The sequence below is a fragment of the Heterodontus francisci genome, chromosome 5 (assembly GCF_036365525.1).
Source record: "Heterodontus francisci isolate sHetFra1 chromosome 5, sHetFra1.hap1, whole genome shotgun sequence".
NCBI classification, from domain to species: Eukaryota; Metazoa; Chordata; class Chondrichthyes; order Heterodontiformes; family Heterodontidae; genus Heterodontus; species Heterodontus francisci.
This window is the reverse complement of record NC_090375.1, coordinates 146,500,586-146,524,137: the sequence shown is the minus strand read 5'-3', so window position 1 is coordinate 146,524,137 and position 23,552 is coordinate 146,500,586. Positions and strand designations below refer to the sequence as shown.

The window sequence follows — 23,552 nt, the reverse complement described above, 5'->3', positions numbered from 1 at the left end:
CGGCATCACGCTGGAGGTAGCGGAAATGGCGGAGGATGATCCTTTGGATATGGAGGCTGACGGGGTGGAAAGTGAGGACAAGGGGAACCCTGCCGCAGTTCTGGTAGGGAGCAGAAGGGGTGAGGGTAGAGGTGCGGGAAATGGGCCAGAAACGGTTGAGGGCCCTGTCAACCACAGTGGGGGAGAATCCTCGGTTGAGGACAAAGGAAGACATATCAGAAGCGCTGTCATGGAAGCTAGCATCATCAGAGCAGATGCGTCAGAAAATGGGAGAATGGAATGGAGTCCTTACAGGTGGCAGGGTGTGAAGAAGTGTAGTCGGGGTAGATGTGGAAGTCGGTGGGCATATAATGAAGATTAGTAGACAGCCTATCCCCAGAGATGGAGACAGAGAAGTCGAGGAAGGGAAGTGTTGGAGATGGACCATGTAAAGGTGAGAGAAGGGTGAAAATTAGAAACAAAGTTGATACAGTTTTCCAGTTCGGGACGGGAGCAGGAAATGGCACCGATACAGTCATCAATGTAGCGGAAAAAGAGTTGGGGGAGGGGGCCTGAGCAGGACTGGAACAAGGAATGTTCGACATATCCCACAAAAAGACAGGCATAACTAGGGCCCATGCGGGTGCCCATAGCAACATCTTTTACTTGAAGGAAGTGAGTGGAGTTGAAGATGAAGTTGTTCAATGTGAGAACAAGTTCAGCCAGGTGGAGGAGGGTGACGGTGGATGGGGACTGGTTGGGCCTCTGCTCAAGGAAGAAACGGAGAGCCCTCAAACCGTCCTGGTGGGAGATGCAGGTGTAGGGAGATTGGATGTCCATAGTGAAGAGGCGTCGGTTGGGGCCAGGAAACTGGAAATGGTCAAAATGGCGTAGGGCGTCAGAAGAGTCACGGATGTAGGTGGGAAGAGACTGGACCAGCGGAGAAAAGATAGAGTCAAGATAGGAAGAAATAAGTTCAGTGGGGCAGGAACAGGATGAAACAATGGGTCTGCCGTGACAGTCCTGTTTGTGGATTTTGAGAAGGAGGTAGAAGCGGACTGTCCGGGGTTGTGGGACTATGGGGTTGGAAGCTGTAGAGGGAAGATCTCCAGAGGAGATGAGGTCAGTGACAGTCCTGTGGACAGTCACTTGATGTTCGGTGGTGGGGTCATGGTCCGGGGGAAGTAGGAAGAAGTATCTGAGAGTTGGCGCTGAGCCTCTACAAGGTAGAGGTCGGTACGCCACACAACAATAGCACCACCCTTGTCTGCAGGTTTGATGACATGTCGGGGTTAGACCTGAGAGTACGGAGTGCGGCAAGTTCAGAGAGGGACAGGTTACAGTGAGTGAGGGGGGGGCAGAGAAATTGAGACGACCAATGACTCGCCGACAGTTTGCAATGAAAAGATCAAGAGCGGGTAAGAGGCCAGAGGGAGGCATCTTCCCCTCTCTTTCCCTGTCAGCATTCCGAAGGGATCGTTGCCTCCGCGACACCCTGGTCCACACCTCCATTACCCCACCACCTCTTCCCCTTGGCACCTTCCTTTGCAGTCGCAGGCGGTGTCATACCTGCCCATTTACCTCCTCTCTCCTCACTATCCAAGGCCCCAAACACTCCTTTCAGGTGAAGCAGCGATTTTACTTGTACATCTTTCAATGGAGTATACTGTATTCGTTGCTCACAATGTGGTCTCCTCTACATTGGGGAGAGCAAACGCAGACTGGGTGACTGCTTTGCGGAATACTTCCACTCAGTCCGAAAGCATGATCCCGAGCTTCCGGTTGCTGGCCATTTCAACACACACCCCTGCTCTCATGCTCACATCTCTGTCCTGGGATTGCTGCAGTGTTCCAGTAAACATCAACGCAAGCTCGAGGAACAGCATCTCATTTACCAATTAGGCACGCTACAACCTGCCAGACTGAACACGGAGTTCAATAACTTCAGAGCATGATGGGCCCCCCATTTTACTTGTATTTTTAGTTATTTTTTTCTTTTTTGTGTTTATTTTATTTTAGTTGGTTCAGTTTGTTTCTACTGTGCCTACCCACTGTGTTTTTATTTTTTCATGTTTGTGCTTGTGGCTGTTCTGTTTTCAGTCCCTATCTGTCCTAATGCTGTGTCTTTCAGCACATCATTAACATATTGTTTGCCTTTGCTCCATGACCTTCTGGTCAGCTATTCTGTGACCTTGTCCTATCAACACCTTTTCTTTTGTTATCTCTTGCCCTACCCCACTTTACTTGCTTAAAATCTTTTACATTTCTTATATCTGCCAGTACTGAAGGGTCACTGACCTGAAACATTAACTCTGCATCTCTCTCCACAGATGCTGCCAGACCTGCTGAGTAGTTCCAGCGTTTCTTGTTTTTATTACAGATTTTCAGCATCCGCAGTATTTTGCTTTTACTTTCCTACCTATCTTTGTGTCATCTGAAAATAGCTACCATGCCATCGCTCCCCTCATTTAAAGTCATTGATATATATTGTAAAAAGTTGAGGCCCCAGCACAGACCCCTGCGGGACTCCACTCGTCACATCCTGTCAATCAGAAAAGGACCCATTTAGGCATACTCTCTGTTTTCTGCCAGTCAGCCATTCTGCTATCCATGCTAATATGTTACCCCCTACACGACAAGCTCCTACTTTGCGCAATAACCTTTTATGTGGCACCTTGTCAAATACCTTCTGGAAATCCAAGTACAGTACATCAACAGGCTTCCCTTTATCCACAGCACATGTCATTCCTTCAAAGACCTCCAATAAATTGTTAAACATGATTGCCCTTTCACAAAACCATGCGGACTATTCCCGATTACCTTGGATTTTTCTAAGTGCCCAGCTACAACCTTCTTAAGGATCGATTCTAACACCTTCCCCATGACAGACATCAAGCTAACAGGCCTATAGTTACCTGTTTTCTGCCTGCCCCCCTTTTTGAATAGAGGGGTTACATTTGCTACTTTCCAGTCTGATGGAACCTTACCCAAAACTAGCGAATTTTGAAAAATTACCAATGCATTTACTATCTCATTAGCCACCTCTTTTAAGACCCTAGGATGAAATCCATCAGGATTTCATGGATCAGGATCCATCGGGGTCTCATCAGTCTGCAGCTCCATCAGTTTACTCAGTACTGCTTCCCTGGTGATTGTAATTTCACCAAGTTTCTCTCTTCCTTCAACCTCCTGATTTACAGCTATTGCCAGAAAGTCTTTTGAATCCTCAATAGTGAAGACAGAAGCAAAATATTTGTTCATTACATTCGCCATTTCCTTATTATCTACTATAAGCTCCCCATTCCCACCCTCTAGAGGACCAACACTCACTTTACTTACTCTTTTCCTTTTTAAAAACCTGTAGAAACTCTTGCTGTCCTTTTTTACATTTCTAGCTAGCTTTCTCTGATACTCTAATTTCTTTATCCTGATTAACCTTTTAGTCATTCTCTGCTGCTCTTTGTATTCTGACCAATCATCTGACCTGCCACTCATCTTTGTGCAATTATTTGCCTTTTCCTTAAGTTTGATGCTTTCCTTAACTTCTTTAGTTCACCATGGATGGTAGGTCCTCCCCCTTGGAATTTTTCTTTATCGTTGGAATATACTTATTCTGAAATATCCCCTTAAATGTCTGCCACTGCTTCTCTATTGATCTATCTCCAAGCCTAGTAACGCAGTTCACTTCAGCTAGCTCAGCTTTCATGCCCACTTAGTTGGCCTTATTCAAGTTTAAAATACCAGTCTTAGACTCTTTCCAACTGGATGTAAAATTTTACATATTGTGGTCGCTGCCACCTCGAGATGCCTTTACTCTGAGGTCATTAATTAATCTGGTCACATTACACAATACCAAGTCTAATATAACCTGCTCTCTGGTTGGTTCCAGAACATGCTGCGCTAAGAAACTATTCGGAAAACATTCTATGAACTCTTCACCCAGGCTACTATTGCCAATCTGATTTTTCCAGTTTATATGTAGATTAAAATCACCCATGATTATTGCCATCCCTTAATCACAATCACCCAATATTTCTTCTCGTATACTTCATCCTACATTGTGACTACTGTTCAGGGGGCCTGTAGACCACTCCTGCTCTTTCCCCTACTAGTCCTCATCTTCACCCAAACCAATTCTACATCCTGATCTCCCAAACCAAGGTCATCTCTAACTACTGCACCAATGCCATCCTTCATTAACAGTGCTACCCCTCCACCTTTACCGAGCTTCCTATTCTTCTTGAATGTCACATACCTCTCAATATTCAGGACCCAATCCTGGTCATTCTGCAGCCACATCTCAGTAATGGTTATCAGATCATATGTATTTATTTCAATGTGCACTATCAGTTCATCTACTTTGTTATGAATGCTACATACATTCAGACAGAGCCTTTAGTTTTGTCTTTTTGTTATCTTTGTAACATCTAGTCTCGACTGTTGGTGTGTTCTTAGGTTTTTTTCTCTGTCCCTTCCTGCCATTCTCTGACCTTCATTTCCCAGATTACTATTTTGCTCTCCTGTCTTGACTCTACCCCTTGATTTGCTACATCTACTCAAGCTTGGTCCCTCAACCCCCCCTCCCCCCCACCATTTAGTTTAAAGCCCTCTCTACTTCCCAAGTTATACGGTTTGCTAGAACACTGGTCCCAGCACAGTTTAGCTGCAGACCGTCCCAACAGTACAGCTCCCACTTTCCCCAATACTGATGCCAGTGCCCCACGAACCGAAACCCACTTTTCCCACACCAGTCTTTGAGCCACGTATTTCACTAATCTTATGTGCCCTCTGCTAATTGGCACGTGGCTCAGGTAATAATCCAGAGTTTATCACCCTTGAGGGTAATTTGGTGCCTAGCTCCTCATACTGTCTAAGCAGAACCTCTTTCTTAGTCATACTTATGTTGTTGGTACCTACATGGACCACGACAACTGGATCCCCCCCCCCCTCCCGCTTCAAGTTCCTGTCCAGCCCTGAGCAGATGTCCCGAATCCTGGCACCGGGTAGGCAACACAGCCTTCTGGACTCTCGCTCTCAGCTGCACAGAACAGCGTCAATCCCCTACTGCCACTACATTCACTTTTTGCTCACCCCACTTGAATGGCTTCCTGTACCACAGTGCTATGGCCAGTATGCTCATCCATCAAGCAATGCCATATGTAGACTCCCATTCCTACATAATGCAGCAAAGTTCACTAGATTGATTCCTGGAACGAGAGGGTGGTTCGATTAAGCTTCAGTGATTGCATAAAGAGTCAGCCTGTGTCAAAACTAAAGACAGCAGCTTCCATCAAATGTAAAGTTCTTAAATAGCCTTTGCCACAGATCCATGATTCTTCTTGCAAATACAAAGATAACTCAAGGCAGAAAAATCTTCTGTTGAGTCACCTGGAATACCACAAATAATAATAGCTTCTGCCTGGGTTGCAACAAAGACTCATGATAATTGATGACGAAACCCAACTTTGTACTTTGTTGGGTATGTTATGAGGAACCTGGCATACCACCATACACTGTACTCATCAGTTTCCCTTCTATATTACCAAAATGTTTGAGTGAGAATATTTTTTGCTTGTGCTGTTACAAAAATTAGACTTATCCAACGAAAGATTGATTTATGAATATAGTCATTTCTGTAAGTTTAACTGTTGAAGATATAATACAAATACTACTCCTATATGCTAATTTAGAGATACAGCACTGAAACAGGCCCTTCGGCCCACCGAGTCTGTGCCGACCATCAACCACCCATTTATACTAATGCTACATTAATCCCATATTCCTACCCCATCCCCACCTTTCCTCAATTCCCCTACCACCTACCTAAACTAGGGACAATTTATAATGGTCAATTTACCTATCAACCCTCAAGTCTTTGGCATGTGGGAGGAAACCGGCGCACCCGGCAAAAACCCACGCGGTCACAGGGAGAACTTGCAAACTCCGCACAGGCAGTACACAGAATTGAACCCGGGTCGCTGGAGCTGTGAGGCTGCAGTGCTGACCACTGCGCCGCCCTAATGTTATTCCTACATTTAAAAAGGGAGATAGAACAAGTCCAGGGAATGATAAACCAATTAGCTTGTCAGTGCAAAAACAATAAAACCTTCACTAAAAAAATATACTTAAAAATTCAGAAACTGAAAATATGAGTAGTAGGCACAGATTACAAAAGGGAAGGTCATGATTGACCAACCTTAGAATCATAGAATGTTTACAGCACAGAAAGAGGCCATTCAGCCCATCATGTCCATGCTGGTTCTCTGCAATAGCAACTCACCTAGTCCCACTCCTCCGCCTTTTCCCATAGCCCTGCAAATTTTTTCCCGCCAGATAATTATTCAATTCCCTTCTGAAAGCCACAATTGAATCTGCCTCCACCACACTCGCAGGCAGTGCATTCTAGATCCTAACCACTCCCTGCATAGAAAGGTTTTCCTTAGGTTGCCATTGATTCTTTTGCCAATCACCTTAAATTGGTGTCCTCTGGTTCTTGATCCTTCTGCCAATGGGAACTGTTTTTCCCTATCTACTGTGTCCAGACCCCTCATGATTTTGAGCATCTCTATCAAATCTCCTCTTCTCCAAGGAGAATAGCTCCAGTTTCTCCAATCTGTCCATGTAACAGATGTTCCTCATCCCAGGAACCATTCTCATGAATCTTTTCTGCGCCTTCTCTAATGCCTTTACATCCCTCCTGAAGTGTGGTGCCCAGAACTGGACAATACTCCAGTTGAGGCCGAACCAATGGTTTATACAGGTTTATCATAACTTCTTTGCTTTTGTACTTTATGCCCCTATTTATAAAGCCCAATATGTTTTATTAACTACTTTCTCAACCTGCCCTGCCACCTTCAATGATTTGTGCACAGATACTCCCCGGTCCCTCTGCACCCCCTTTTAGAATTGTACCCTTTATTTTATATTGCCTGCCCTTGTTTTTCCTGCCAAAATAAATCACTTCACACTTTTCTGCATTAAATTTCATCTGCCACTTGTCTGCCCATTCCACCAGCCTGTGCATGTCCTTTTGAAGTTCATCACTATCCCTTCTAACAGTTCACAATCCTTCCAAGTTCGTTGTCATCTGCAAATTTTGAAATTCTGCCCTGTACACACGTCTAGATCATTAATATATATCAAGAAAAGCAGGGGCCCCAACACTGACCTCTGGAGAACCCCACTACATACCTTCCTCCAATCCGATAAACAATCTTTCCTGTCCCTCAGCCACTTCCATATCCATGCTGTTATCGTCCCTTTTTTGCCATGAGCTATAACTTTGCTAACAAGCCTGTTACGTGGCACTTTATCAGATGCCTTTTGGAAGTTCATGTATGCCACATCAACTGCATTACACTCATCAGCACTCTTACCTCATCAAAAAACTCAAGCAAATTAGTTAAACATATTTGCCCTTAACAAATTTGTACTGGCTTTCATTAATCCATATTTGTCCAAATTACTGTTCATTTCGTCCCAAATTATCGTTTCTCAAAGCTTACCCACCACCAAGGTTAAACTGACAGGCCTGTAGTTGCTGGGCTCATCCTTGCGTCCTTCTTTGAACAAGGGTGTAGTATTTACAATTCTCCAATCCTCTGGCATCATCCCTGTATCTAAGGATGATTGGAAGATTATGGACAGTGCCTCCGTAATTTCGGCCCTGGTGATTTATCAACTTTTAAGTGCAGCCAGCCTATCTAATACCTCCTTCTTTATCAGTTTTTAGCCCATGCAGTGACTCAACTACCTCCTCTTACATTATGATTTACTATGATTTTGGCAGCATCTTCTTGGTAAAGACTGATGCAAAATACTCATTTAGTACCTCAGCCATGTCCCGCCTCCATGCGTTCAATCCCCCTTTTGCATCCCAAATTGGCCCCACTCTCATTTTACCACTCTTTTACCATTTATATGCCAATAGAAGTCGTTTGCATTCCCTTTTATGTTCGCTACCAGTCTCTTTTCAAACTCTCTCTTTGCTTCCATCTTTTCATTTCCATCTGACCTATATTTTCGTCATACAGGGACCTCTGGATTTGTTTGCCCTACCTTTCCCCCTCGTACCTTGACTGTACCTGAACTATCTCCTCTTTAAGGGCAGCCCATTGTTCTGTTACAGTTTTGTCTGTCAACCTTCAATTCTAATTTATTTGAGATCGATCCATTCTCGCCCCATTAAAGCTGTCCCTCGCTCAGTTTTACTGTGGATTGTTGTGTGTCCTTTCCCACAGCCAACCTAAACCTTATGATACTATGATCACTGTCCCCTGTTATCCTATTGACACTTGATCCACTTCATTCCCCAGAATCAGATCCAACAATGTCTCCTTCCTCATTGGACTGGAAACGAACTGATGTAGAAAATTTTCCTGAACACACACTAGAAACGCTTGTACATTATTGAACTCTTTGAAGTAACAGTAAAACGACATAAAGCAATGCAGTAAATGGAATTTCAAAAGGTCTTTTGATAAGTTACCGCACAGCGTGACCAAGGTCAAAGAAAGGGGCAGCACAGTGGCGCAGTGGTTAGCACCGCAGCCTCACAGCTCCAGCGACCTGGGTTCGGTTCTGGGTGCTGCCTGTGTGGAGTTTGCAAATTCTCCCTGTGACTGCATGGGTTTCTGCAGGTGCTCCGGTTTCCTCCCACAGCCAAAGACTTGCAGGTTGATAGGTAAATTGGCCATTGTAAATTTCCCCTAGTGTAGGTAGGTGGTAGGAGAATGGTGGGGATGTGGTAGGGAATATGGGATTAATGTAGGATTAGTATAAATGGGTGGTTGTTGGTCAGCACAGACTCGGTGGGCCGAAGGGCTTGTTTCAGTGCTGTATCTCTCTATGTGGAGTCAGGCTACAGATAACAGAAAGAATAGCAAGCTGGCTACAAAACAGAAAATAGAAAGTAGAAGTTAAGGCTAGCCACTCAAATTGGTAGAATGTGGTGTTGGGGGTGGGGGGTAGTTAATATAGAGGAATAATGTGACAAAATCCAAAATGACTAATAAACTTGCAGAATATGCATTTAATTGGCAAATGAATTTCAATATAGATAAGTAAGAGCTGATGCATTTTGGTAGGAACAATATGGAAGCCACATACTGTTTGGATAATAAGAATCAAAATGGGGCAGAGGAGCAAAGAGATCTCGGGGTACAGAAATACAAATCACTAAAAGTAGCAACACAGGTTAGTCAAGGCCACAAAAGGAGCAAACAAAGCACTGAGTTCATTTCTAGAGGGACAGAATTGAAAAGCAGGGAAGTTATGTTAAACTCAATTTGAACTTTAGTTAGACCACACTTAGAAAATGTGCACAGTGTCACGCCAACGTGCTATGTTGAATGATTGTTTTTAAATCCACCAACTGGACACCTGAATTTTTTTTTAAAAGATTAAAAAAGACCAGATAAAAGATGACTTTGCTAGCAGCTTAAGATGGCCACCTAATTTGCAACACTGTATCCTACATTGCAAGGTCTGCGAGATGGAGAAGAGGAGTCTGGCCTGTCCTAGCAAGAACCAAGACCTGGGAAATATAAGACAACTGCCTGTTCCCATTAGCAAGGTGTCAAGACTATTACTTGAACAACAGGACCCTGGTTGTGAGAAAGAAATCCCCAGACATGGGCTGTTTTAGTTGCAAGAATACACTAATTACCATGTCTGAATCACTGGGTGACTGTCATGACAGGTCCCTCTGTGTGCTGTCAAGCAACTGGACTCTGACAAGTGCAGACCCAAGTGATGGGGGGCGGGGGGAGAAGGGGGAGGTCTCTTCATTGTCTCCCTCTCCATTCCAGCTTGCAAACTTCGAACCCTCCCTGCTGACTGACCATCTCTGCACACTCCGGCCGCAACCAGAGACCCCTTGAAAGAAATCATCCGCATCGCTGCCTCCAAAAGACCTACCGAATCAGCCATCTATCTCTTCTAACCGAAAGCCTCAGGACTATTGAATTCAGCTTAGAAGCCAGCCAAGTTATCAAACGCCACAGACTGCATACCCATTTTCTAACTCGATCAATCTACTCTTTCCCCAATCCGTAATCTATTTGTGTGTGTGTGTAAGAGAAAGTTGAAGCGTAGTTTATTATTTTACTCAGATCGGTTTAAGAATAGAGACCATAGCAAAATTATTGCACAGAAGGAGGCCATTCAGCCTGTTGTGTCCGCACCAGCGAAAAATACTAGCCGCCCAATCTAATCCCACTTTCCAGCACCTGGTCCATAGCCTTGCCGGCTACAGCACTTCAGGTACATGTCCAAGTACCTTTTAAAAGAATTGAGGGTTTCTGCCTCCACCACCTTCTTGGCAGTGAATTCCAGACACCCACCACCCTCTGAGTGAAAAATATTTTCATGTCCCCTCTAATCCTTCTATCAATCACCTTAAATCTGTGCCCCCTGGTAACTGGCCTCTCTGCTAGGGGAAACAGGTCCTTCCTGTCTACTCTATCTAGACACCACATAATTTTGTACACCTCTATTAAGTTACCCCTCAGTCTCCTCTGTTCTAAGGAAAACAACCCTAGCCCATCCAATCTTTCCTCATAGCTGCAACATTCGAGCCCTGGCAACATTCTTGTAAATCTCCTCTGTATTCCCTCCAGAGCAATTATGTCCTTTCTGTAATGTGGTGACCAGAACCGTACGCAATGCTCCAACTGTGGCCTAACCAGTGTTTTATACAGTTCCAGCATTACCTCCCTGCTTTTGAATTCTATACCTCGGCCAAAAAAGGAAAGCATTCCATATGCCTTCTTCACCACTCTGTCTACCTGTCCTGCCACCTTCAGGGACCTGTGGACATACACTCCAAGGTCTCTCACTTCTTCTACCCCTCTCAAAGCTAACCGCTTTGTTCAACTCAAGAAAACCTGTCCAATTGGTTCTTTTTATGATCATAGCATGCAAATAATCAAACACTCACTGAATTGACAAGTACATCCACTTTAAAAAAAGAATTAAACTTGTTGTAGCCAAACAAGGAGAGAGAAAACAGGGAGGTCGTTCAACCCCTCCTCACCTGACTTTAACAGTAGCTTTGGTCTCCATATTATAAAAAGGACATAGAGGCTTTGCAGAAGGTACAAATGAGATTCACAAGGATGCTAATAGAACAGAGAAGTTATTATTAACAAGAAAAAACGAACAGGTTGGAGTTCTTTTCTCCAGAAGAGAAGGCTGAGGGGTTTCCTGATAGAAGTCTTTAAGATAATGAAAGGATTTCAAAAGGTCACGGTGGAGGACACCAAAACTAGTGACCATAAATAAAAGAAAATCACTAATAAACCCAATAGGGAATTCAGAAGAAACTTTGTTACTCAAAGAGCGGCAAGAATGAGGAATAAGCTACCACACGAGGGAGAAAGGAATAGAAGGGAATATCTATAGGATGAGAGGAAGAGGGATGGGAGAAGGCTCGTGTGGAGCATAAATGTAAGTATCGACCAGTTGAGCCAAATGGCCTGCTTTTGAGCCGAAGACTTGATGGGCCAGAAATTCGTTTGTCCCAATTTTTGGGCTTGGGATTGTGGGGGGGGGGGGGGGGGTTGGGGTCGCAATTTTGGCATGCCCGCACCGGTTAAAATTGAGGTGGACAACACTCAAATTTCGTATATCCACCTTGTGAATAATTGTGGCGCTAGCTGGTGCGTCTCCAGCACTGCTTCTTAACACTGCCAGAGGCCCCGGTAGTGTTGCTTGCCGATCACATGGTATAGTCTGCCTGCTTTTCATAAAGGTAGGCTTTCTCTTAAAGGGAAGATACACAAAAGGATTCCAGCAATGGAAACTCTTGCAAACTGAACACAAGGGTAGAGAGAAGAATCCATGGTGACGGATGTGGTGCTGGAGGCATTAGTGGTGCAGGTGGGCAGGAGGAGAGACGCAAATAGTCCCATGGCAGGTGGGGGGCGGGGTGAGAGTCGAGACCCTCATGGACAGCCCACAGAAGGGAGTTGGAGCAGGTGGTCAACTCCCAGAATCTCGACCCAAGAACTTGGCAGCAGTGCTAGAGGCCTAATGGCTTCACACCAGGTGGTCAATGTCAGTGAATGCATCTTCACATATCTCCCAGCAACCGTTCCATTGCACTGATCAATGCATTACACCATCACTCACCCGGCAGCACTCCCTGGCACTCAATACTCATGCCTAACCTCCAGATACTCCACCTCACTCTCTTACACTTACCAATGCTGTCAGCCTCTCACCCACCTTTCATTGCTTCCACATACCTCCAGCTATTCAGCTATGACAGGCACATCACCAAAACACAGTGCGACACAACCACTGACATTCTGCCCTCTCTCTTGCAAAAGGTGACACACAATAGAGAGGAGCAGAGCAGAGCTGGTGAGGATAAGAATGCCTGAGTGGTTACCGGCATCATGATGCCGCTGTGGCGGGATGTGTGGCATCCGATGTCACTGAGAACATTGAGGATGATGGCATCTTCCTGCCTTATGCCTCTACTTAGCTCACAGCTCACTCTCATCCTGCTATCTAGCATGGTGAACAAGTTGCTGATGGTGTGACCATGGACCTACTGCTTCCCACCCCAAGCACCTTCCCTCACACCAACCTGTTCCTTCTGGGTTCCTGCTTTCAGACACCCACGAATTGCTGCTTGCCCAACCACAGGAGCCCCAGGAGGAGGAAAGAGAGCAACAACATATTACTGATGAAGAGGCCCCTGCACTTGATCTCACACTCGCAGCCACCAGCTCAGACAGTGGCACCGCACTTACCTTGGAGGTTACCACAGAGTTAGGATCAGCACATGGTCAGTTAGTGGTACAAATGGACTGCAACCAGGCTTGGGGCAAAAGATGGTTAATTTGCCAACTCACCGGAGGGCAAGGTTGCAGACGAGTCCTGCTGCAGAGGACTCAGATAAGGACTTCTATGGGGTGGTATGCAGGAGAGCGCTGAATGGGCATGCAGGAGATTCTGGGTGCATTGGCTGGCTTGCTAGACAGCCTCCTATCACTGTCACAGAGCTTGAAGGCATCTGCTTTCAAGTTGGCAGAAGGGATGGCACAGAGCTTGCTATCGCTGCAGCCTCTGCTCCATCTCCCTATGATGCTGCATACCCAGAGGCACTGCCACTGCTGCCCCCATACCTCCTGCATCCTTTACGTGCACAGGACACAGGTACTCCTCTCCCATCCCTTTGAGCAACTCTCTGACAAATGGAGGAACTCACCAAAACACCTCCAAAAACACGCCAGAGTACTTTCAGACGCTTTGTAAAAGAAAAGTTCCCAAAATTTAACTTGCCTCTTATCCAAGTGCCTGGCCCTTTAAATAGCACTACTGCAGGGCCAATCTTGCTGCTTCATGCTTCTTTTTCATTACTAAACAATGCAGACGTTGTCTAGACCCACATTACCTAAATTTGGGATCATGGCGTCACATCAGCTGGTTGGGCTGTGAGTTGTCTGGATAGTGACAAATCAACATGTTTTGCTGCACCAAGCCTACCCAGGACACCCAGGTAAACCTGTGTAGCATGCCAATGAATTTGGTATCCACTGCAACTTCAAAGCTTCTGAATTAGATAAGCACACTCTCCAAACAAAAACGTCTTTCAGCCTATAGTTACCAATAAGTGTGTTCATCATGCATACCCACCTGCTCACCTGGATATATTTTCACTGTGGAAGTGGTAATCACAAACCATCTGGCAGCTGAATGAGTTGTAAGCCCATTAACGTCAAAGTCATTTGGCGGAATGCCTCATCACCAGAACTTTTAAACAAGTGGCACAGTGGCGCAGTGGTTAGCACCGCAGCCTCACAGCTCCAGCGACCCGGGTTCAATTCTGGGTACTGCCTGTGTGGAGTTTGCAAGTTCTCCCTGTGTCTGCGTGGGTTTTCTCCGGGTGCTCCGGTTTCCTCCCACAAGCCAAAAGACTTGCAGGTTGGTAGGTAAATTGGCCATTATAAATTGCCCCTAGTATAGGTAGGTGGTAGGGAAATATAGGGACAGGTGTGGATGTGGTAGGAATATGGGATTAGTGTAGGATTAGTATAAATGGGTGGTTGATGGTCGGCACAGACTCGGTGGGCCGAAGGGCCTGTTTCAGTGCTGTATCTCTAAACTAAAACTAAACTAAAGCACCAAGACGTAGCTTGGTTGGTGGTGAGAAGGGCCCTCCCCGTCAGATCCTTCATGCACACCCGAAGTCTCGCCCCCTCCGCACAATGCCCCCGCGGTGGCTGTGGTGGGGAAGAGACGGTTGCCCACCTCCTCCTGGAATGTGTCTTCGCAAAGCAGGTGTGGAAAGAGATGCCGTGGTTTTTGTCGAGGTTCATCCCAAGCAGCTCTGTAACACAGGAGTCTGTGCTCTACGGGCTGTTCCCAGGGACGCACACCGAGACAAACATCAACTGCTGCTGGAGGACTATCAATTCGGTGAAAGACGCCCTTTGGTCTGCCCAAAACTTGCTGGTCTTCCAGCGCAATGAGTTGTCCACCACCGAATGTTGCAGACTGGCAAGGTCCGGGACTACGTGCTGAGGGACGCACTAAAGCTTGGGGCAGCCGCAGCAAAGGCTCAATGGGGAAAGACCACAGTGTAAGATCCCCCCACCAAGCTGAACTGAGGGGCTGGATCCATAGGAAACCCCTCGAACTGTATCGGGAAAATTTCTGTCTCCTGGATAATGTAAAAATGTATCTGGCAGGACAAATGTGAAATGGAAGGGTTGTGAGGCAACTCATAATTGCATAGAAGGAAACTGATCACCTTTGCACTGTTTGTATTTTTTGACTTGATGCTGTTTTAAACTGTTTGGGAATGTAATTTTTACAGATTTTTATGAATAAAGTATATTTTGGAAATAAAAAAATGTTGTAAGCCCATTAATGTTGGGTTTGCCACATCCTCACTCCTGTATGTTTTATATGGCTGCAGTCCAGCTCCAGTTACTGTCTACCCAGACTTTGTTTTTAAATTTCAAATACAACACAGTTCTCATATCTCATAATGCCACCTCATTCTGTTCTAGATTTAAAAAAAACACATCTCAAACACCAGACTTGATATTCTGTGCATGATCAGAGACATGCAACTGTATACTGCCAGGATGAATGATAAATAAGAGTTCTTGCTTATTATTCATGGATGTGCTTCTGGTCAATACCTAGCTGAGAAGCCATACAAGCACTGAACTAAAATATATACTTGCTGAGTACTATACCCAGATCAGCGGTGAAGCCTGAGGGAAATCCTGAAATGAGCATCTCTTCCTTTGGTCTAGAAGGCACGAAGATAGCAACTCGTGACTGAGTGCAGCTCGAGACAGAGTGCGAGCCTTGGGAATTTGATAAGTGTGGGAATTTGGTGTGGTGAGGGAGGAGGTGCTGTTTTGACCTTTTACAAAAAAGGTGTGGTCTGAGAAAGGGAGCCGGAGACCAGCAGCAAGACGTGAGAGCTGAAGCCCAGAAGTATTAATTAGGTGAGCAGGTGAGTGTTTTTCTTCCTCTAAACGGGGTCAGTAGTTTAACTGGTAATGGGGAGATATAACTATTGCATTAAATTTATAGCTTAACTTGGTAAACCACTTGATACAACTACAGATAATTTTTGTGATATTTCTAAAGCTAATTTGTTAAATAAAACTCAGTAAAGATGGTAGGGCAGGTGATGTGTTGTAGCTGTAGCATGTGGGACCTGGTGGACACCTGGGTGATCCACAGCAACCACATCTGCAGTGTCTGCAGTTTGAGGAACTTCAGCTCAGAGTTACTTAGCTGGAGTCCAAGCTTCAGAAACAGCGATGCATCAGAGAGGGGGAAAGTTACCTGGACACTTTGTTCCAGGAGGCAGTCACACCCGTTAGGCTCGGTACTTCTGATTTGGTCCGTGGTCAGGGGACTGCAAGAGAGGCAGGTATGGGGAAGCAGAAGATAGCACTGGAGGAGCCTCAGCCCTTGCAACTGTCCAGTAGGAGAATCTATTATTAAAGTGGTAGTAGCAGGACATTTAGAAAATCACAATACAATCAGGCAGAGCCAACATAGTTTTTTGAAATGGAAATAGTGTTTGACAAATTTATTAGAGCTCTTTGAGGATATTCCAAGCAGGGTGGATAATGGGAAACCAGCAGGTGTAGTGTTTATGTATTTCCAAAAGGCATTCGATAAGGTACCACATAAAAGGTTACTACACAAGATAGGAGCTCATGGTGTTGGGGGTAATATATTAGCATGGATAGAGGATTGGCTAACTAACAAGAAACAGTCGGGATAAACGGGGCATTTTCTCGGGACTAGTGGATTTAACTAGTGGATTGCCACAGGGATTAGTTCTGGGGCCTCAACTATTTACAATCTATATTAATGACATGGATGAAGGGACCGACTGTATTGTAGCCAAATTTGCTGATGACACAAAGATAGGGAGGAAAGCAAGTTGTGCGGAGGATTCAAAGAGTCTGCAAAGGGATATAGATACGTTAAGTGAGTGGAACAAAAATTGGCAGATGGAGTATAATGTGAGAAAATGTGAGGTTGTCCATTTGGTAGGAAGAACAGAAAAGATTATTTTTTATATGGAGAGAGACTGTAGAATGCTGAGGTACACAGGGACCTTGGTGTACTTGTACATGAATCACAAAAAGTTAGCATGCAGGTACAGCAAGTAATCAGGAAGGCAAATGGAATGTTGGTTTTTATTGCAAGGGAGATGAAGTATAAAAGTAGGGAAGCCTTGTTACAACTGCACAGGGAATTGATGAGACTACACCTAGAGTACTGTGCATAGTTTTGGCCACTTTATTTAAGGAGGGACATACTTTTACGGAAGGTAGTTCAGAGAAGATTCACTAGGCTGATTTCTGGGATGAGGGATTTGTCTTATGAGGAAAGGTTGAGCAGGTTGGGCCTATACTCATTGGAGTTTAGAAGATTCATTAATGACCTCCCATTAATCATAAAGACAGAAGTAGGGAAGTTCGTTGATGATTGCACAATGTTCAGTACCATTCCCGACTCCTCAGATGCTGAAGCAGACAGTGTAGAAATGCAGCAGTACCTGGACAATATCCATCCTTGGGCTGATAAGTGGCAAGTAACATTCGCGCCATACAAGTGCTAGGCAATGACCATCTCCAACAAGAGAGAATCTAACCATCTCCCCTTGACATTTAATGGGAGTACAGTTGCTGAATCCCCCACTAGCAACATCCTGGGGGTTACCATTGACCAGAAACTGAACTGCAGTAGCCATATAAATACCGTGGCTACAAGAGCAGGTCAAAGGCTAGGAATCCTGCAGCGAGTAACTCACCTCCTGACTCCCCAAAGCCTAACCACCATCTATAAGGCACAAGTAAGGAGTGTGATGGAATATAATCCATTTGCCTGGATGTAAAGGCCTGCTACCCGACCCAAAGGGACCCAACATGTGTCGGGTTTGGGTCGGGTCAGGCCCAGCCGGGCCGGACACACATGGTAAGTGCTCTGCTGGTAAATATTGAAATTTGAAAAAAAACTTACCTGAGCTGGGAGTCCGGGACGAAACGGAGTCTGCGCAGTGAGCGAGTGACGTCACTATGACATCATCACGCATGTGCTGCAGCTTCCTGCAGGTTCAGAGTCAGGAAGGTAAGTAAAACAATGGTCGGGTCGGGTCAGGCTCGGGGCAAAATCAGAGGGACTCAGGCCAGGTTGGACTTGGATCCACTGTGGTTCGGTCGGGTTCGGGTCAGGTTCTTTTTCCCGGCCTGAGCAGGCCTTTACCTGGATGGGTGCAGCTCCGACGACATTCAAGAAGCTGGTCAGCATCCAGGCCAAAGCAGCCTGCTTGACTGGCACCCCATCCACAAACATTCACTCCCTCCACCACCAATGCACAATTGGGGGGGGGGGGGGGGGGAAGGGGGCGAGCGAGGGGGCGAGCGAGAGAGAGAAAGTACAGTGGGAACCACCCACATCACAGCACATGGCCTGACACTAGATAAAAACATGAGGAAGAAAGAAATAGAAATATAAGTTGATAAGGTGAGATGAAGAAAGGTGGGAGGCAACTCATGTGGAGGATAAACACCAGCATAGACCTGTTGAGATAAATGGCCTGTTTCTGTGCTATAAAATTCTCTGTCGTTCTTACAGGAGAAAGTAAGAGTTATACAGCTGCAAAATTTCCAGTGGAGCCAGTGGATGTGGTTTATTTGGACTTTCAGAAGGCTTTCGACAAAGTCCCACATAAGAGATTAGCATGTAAAATTAAAGCGCTTAGGATTGGGGGTAGTGTATTGCGATGGATAGAAAATTGGTTGGCACACAGGAAACAAAGAGTAGGGATAAACGGGTCATTTTCCGAATGGCAGGCAGTGACTAGTGGGATTGGTGCTAGGACCCCAGCTATTCACAATATACATTAATGATTTAGATAAGGGAACTAAATGTAATATCTCCAAATTTGCAGCTGACACAAAACTGGGTGGGAGGGTGAGTTGTGACAAGGATGCAGAGAGGCTTCAAGGTAATTTGGACAAGTTGAGTGTGTGGGCTAATGCATGGCAGATGCAGTATAATGTGGATAAATGTGAGGTTATCCACTTTGGTAGCAAAAACAGGAAGGCAGATTATCTGAACAGCTATAAACTGAGAGAGGGGAATATGCAGCGAGACCTGGGTGTTCTGGTACACCAGTCACTGAAGGTAAGCATGCAGGTGCAACAGGCGGTAAAAAAGGCAAATGGTATGTTGGCCTTCATAGCGAGAGGATTCGAGTACAGAAGCAGGGATGTCTTGCTGCAATTATACAGGGCCTTGGTGAGGCCACACCAGGAATATTGTGTGCAGTTTTGGTCTCCTTATCTGGGGAAGGATGTTCTTGCTATAGAGGGAGTGCAGCAAAGATTTACCAGACTAATTCCTGGGATGGCAGGACTGACGTATGGGGAGAGAGAGAGTCAGTTAGGATAATATTTGCTGGAGTTCAGAAGGGTGAGGGGGGAATCTCAGAGAAACCTATAAAATTCTAACAGGACTTGACAGGGTAGATACAGGAAGGATGTTCCCAATGGTGGGGGAGTCCAGAACCAGGGGTCATAGTCTAAGGATACGGAGTAAACCTGCAAATTAGGTTAAGGAGTGATTTGATCGAAGTTTTCGAGATGGTAGAACAAACAAAGAACAGTACAGCACAGGAACAGGCCATTCGGCCCTCAAAGCCTGCGCCGATCTTGATGCCTGCCTAAACTAACACCTTCTGCACTTCCGGGGCCCATATCCCTCTATTCCCTTCCTATTCATATATTTGTCAAGATGTCTCTTAAACGTCGCTATTGTATCCGCTGGTTGGGAAGATTAGGACTAGGGGGCACAGTCTAAAAATTCGAGTTAGACCTTTCAGGAGTGAAATTAAGAAACAATTCTACACACAAAGGGCGGCTGAAGTTTGGAACTCTTTTCTGCAAGTGGCAATTGATGCTGTATCAGTTGTTAATTTAAAATCTGAAATTGACAGATTTTTGTTAACCAAAGGTATTAAGGGATATGGGGCAAAGGAGGGTTTACAGAATTAGGTCGCGAATCAGCCATAATCTCATTGAATGGCAAAACAAACTCGAGGGGCTAGATGACTTACTCCTGTTCCTATGTTCCGTCCAATTGAGCTCTGTACAGGCACAACTGCCTTCCCCATTTATACAAGCAGCACAGCCTGACTGACCATTGCACCAAAAAAGTCAGGGACTTGGGGTGTTTATTGCTCAAGTCACTGCTGTTAGGCACAATGTTTCACCTCACAATGTCCCCAGTTCCATCAAAGTGCCATCAAAGTGAAGTCCCACATACTAAGATTCCAAACAAGTGCATACCCACTCAAACAGAAGAAATAATTTAATTAATTTTATTTATTTATCTAATTTTTTTAAAGAAAGAGGCAAAATACAAGTGTCTGGTGACGCAATTTGAACAGTATAATCCGATAATGGCTTTTGGCAGAGCAGAAAACTCAAAACAGAAATTCTAAAGCTACGACTGAGTGTTTCAAGTAAGCGAACATTAAGACAGAAATCCTTAAAAGCAGACCAACTCCCAACTGTTCACTCAAGTTAAGGTCTCCTCCATCCTCATCAACAAGTGTGAGGAGCTCATGAGCTTCTTTGTTACTAAGATTGAGACCATCAGTTCATGCGGCCACTGACACTTCCCTCTTTTCCCCCAGCTCATCAGACCAAATTTCCTCAAACGACCCCCCCCCACCCCCACCCTGCCCTAGCCCTGAACTCTCATTTTTCTCTTCTATCTCCTCTCATGTCCTCTCTGAGCTCATCTTATCCATTAGGCGTATATCCTGCTCCCTCAACCCTATTTCCACTAAACTGATGACCACCCTACATCCCTTCCTGGCTCCCATGTTAGCTAATATTGTTCTCTCATCAGGTAATGCACCCCACCCTTTCATATCTGCCATCATCGCCCCATCCTCAAAAAAAACCATTGACCCCCCCTTTGCAAACTACTGTTCCTTTCCTCTCCAAGGTCCTTGCAGGTGCAGTCACCTCGCAAATTTGTGCCCATTTTTCCTCCAATCAGGTGTCTGTCCCACCCCAGTACCACAGCTCTCATCAAAGTGACAAATGGCATCCTATGAAACTGTGACAATGGTAAACTATCGCTCCTCATCCTTCTCGATCTGTTTTCAGCCTTTGACAAGGTTGCTCACACCATACTCCTCCAACGCCTCTCCACTGCTATCCAGCTGGGTAGAATTGCACTCACCTGGTTCCATTCTTCTTCAATTAATGCCCGAGAATCAACTGCAATGGTGTCTCTTCCAGCTCCAGCACGGTTACCCCTGGCGCCCCCCAGGATCTATCCTTGGCCCCCCGCTCCCAATACTCATGTACATGCTGTCATGTGGTGACATCATTCAATAACACAGCATTAGTTTTCACGAGCACGCAGATGACACCTAGCTCCACCTCATCACCACCTCTCGACCCCTACACTTCCTCTAAATTGTCACACTGCTTGTCCGACATCCAGTACTGGATGAGCTGAAAGTTCCTCCAACTTATTATAAACAAGATTGAAGCCAAAAGCCTTTGGACCCTACCACAAACTCAGTTTCTTACCCACAGATTCCACCCCTCTCCCTGGCAACTGTCTTCATAAGAACTAGGAACTAGGCCGTCCGGCCCCTCGAGCCTGCTCCGCCATTCAATAAGATCATGGCTGATCTTTTCGTGGACTCAGATCCACTTACCCGCGCTCCCACCGTATCCCTTAATTCCTTTATTGTTCAAAAAGATATCTACCTTAGCTTTAAAGACGTTTACTGAAGAAGTGTCAACTACTTCACTGGGCAAGGAATTCCATCGATTAACAACCCTCTGGGTGAAGAAGTTCCTTTTTAATTCAGTCCTAAATTTGCTCCCTCTAATCTTGAGGCTATGCCCTCTTGTCCTAGCTTCACCTGCCAGTGGAAACATCCTCTCTACTTGTATCTTATCTATTCCCTTCATGATTTTATATGTTTCTATAAGATCCCCCCTCATTCTTCTGAACTCCAATGAATATAATCCCAATCTACTCAGTCTCTCCTCATAAGCCAACCCCCTCAACTCCGGAATCAACCTAGTGAACCTCCTCTGCACCCTCTCCAGTGCCAGTATATCCTTTCTCAAGTAAGGAGACCAAAACTGCACACAGTACTCCAGGTGCGGCCTCACCAGTACCTTATACAGCTGCAACATAACCTCTCTGCTTTTAAACTCAATCCCTTTAGCAATGAAGGACAAAATTCCATTTGCCTTCCTAATTACTTGCTGTACCTGCAGACCAACCTTCTGCGATTCATGCACAAGGACACCCAGGTCCCTCTGCATAGCAGCATGCTGCAACTTTTTACCATTCAAGTAATAATCCTTTTTACTGTTACTCCTACCGAAATGAATGACTTCACATTTATCAACATTGTATTCCATCTGCCAGACCTTTGCCCACTCACTCAATGTATCTATGTTCCTCTGCAAAGTTTCACAGTCATCTGCACATTTTGCTCTGCCACTCATCTTAGTGTCATCTGCAAACTTTGACACCCTACACGTGGTCCCGAACTCCAAATCATCTATATAAATTGTAAATAATTGCGGTCCCAATACCGATCCCTGAGGCACACCACTAGTGACTGATTGCCACCCAGAATAGCACTCATTTATCCTCACTCTCTGCTTCCTGTTAGTCAACCAATCCTCTATCCATGCTAATACTTTACCCCTAACACCATGCCTCCTTATCTTATGTAGCAGCCTCTTGTGCGGCACCTTGTCGAAGGCCTTTTGGAAATCTAGGTACACCACATCCACTGGGTCCCCATTGTCCACCTTGCTCGTAATGTCATCATAGAATTCCAAAAGATTTGTCAAGCATGACCTGCCCTTCATGAACCCATGCTGCGTCTGCCCAACGGGACAATTTCTATCGAGATGCCCTGCTATTTCCTCCTTGATAATAGACTCAAGCATCTTCCCCACTACAGAGGTTAAGCTAACCGGTCTATAATTCCCCATCTTTTGTCTACCTCCCTTTTTAAACAGTGGCGTCACATCTGCTGTTTTCCAATCTGCTGGGACTACCCCAGAGTCCAGCGAATTTTGGAAAATTACGGCCAGTGCACCTGCCAGGAGACTTATCAATCCTTAGCTCCATTAGCTTGCCCAACACTACCTCTTCCGTAATAATGATTGTTTCCAGGTCCTCACCTACGTTCGTCTCTTTGTCAATTACTGGCATGTTATTAATGTCCTCCACTGTGAAGACCGATACAAAATACCTGTTCAATGCCTCGGCCATTTCATCATATCCCATAACTAAATTCCCCTTTTCATCCTCTAAAGGACCAACGTTTACTTTAGCCACTCTTTTTCGTTTTATATATTTATAGAAACTTTTGCTATCTGTCTTTATATTCTGTGCTAGTTTTTTCTCATGTTCTATCTTACTTTTCTTTATAGCTCTTTTTGTAGCTTTCTGTTGACCTTTAAAGTTTTCCCAATCTTCTAGTTTCATGCTGCTTTTGGCCACTTTGTATGCCTTCTCTTTCAATTTGATAGCCTCCCTTATTTCCTTAGACACCCATGGCAGATTACCCCTTTTCTTCCAGTCCTTCCTTTTCACTGGAATATACTTTTGTTGAGCACTTTAAGCTGAACCAACAGTTTGCAACCTTGGTGTCATATTTGACCCCAAGATGAGTTTCTAACCATATAGCCGTGCCATCACTAAGACTGCCTATTCTCACCTCCGTAACATCGACCAACTCCACCCCTACCTCAGTTCATCTGCTGCTGAAACCCTCATCCATGCCTCTGCTACTGCCAAACGTGACTATTCCAATGTACCCCTGGCTGGCCTCCCACCTTCCAAAAACCTAAGAACTTCCATAATTTTGCTGCCTGTGCACCAAGTCCAAGCCACCCATCACCCCTGTACTTGCCAACCTCATTTAGTTCCCAGTTAAGCTATGCCTCGGTTTTAAAATTCTCATTGTTTTCAAATCCCTCCATCGCCTCATCTCTCACTATCTCTAATCTCCT

At 45.2% G+C, this 23,552-nt stretch overlaps 1 protein-coding gene across 2 annotated transcripts in view; it reads right to left on the bottom strand.

Moving 5' to 3' along the window:
* The window catches only part of reck (reversion-inducing-cysteine-rich protein with kazal motifs), a 223,797-nt gene that overhangs the window by 120,920 nt on the left and 79,325 nt on the right, over positions 1–23,552 (bottom strand). The gene's annotated exons all lie outside the window — the stretch shown is intronic.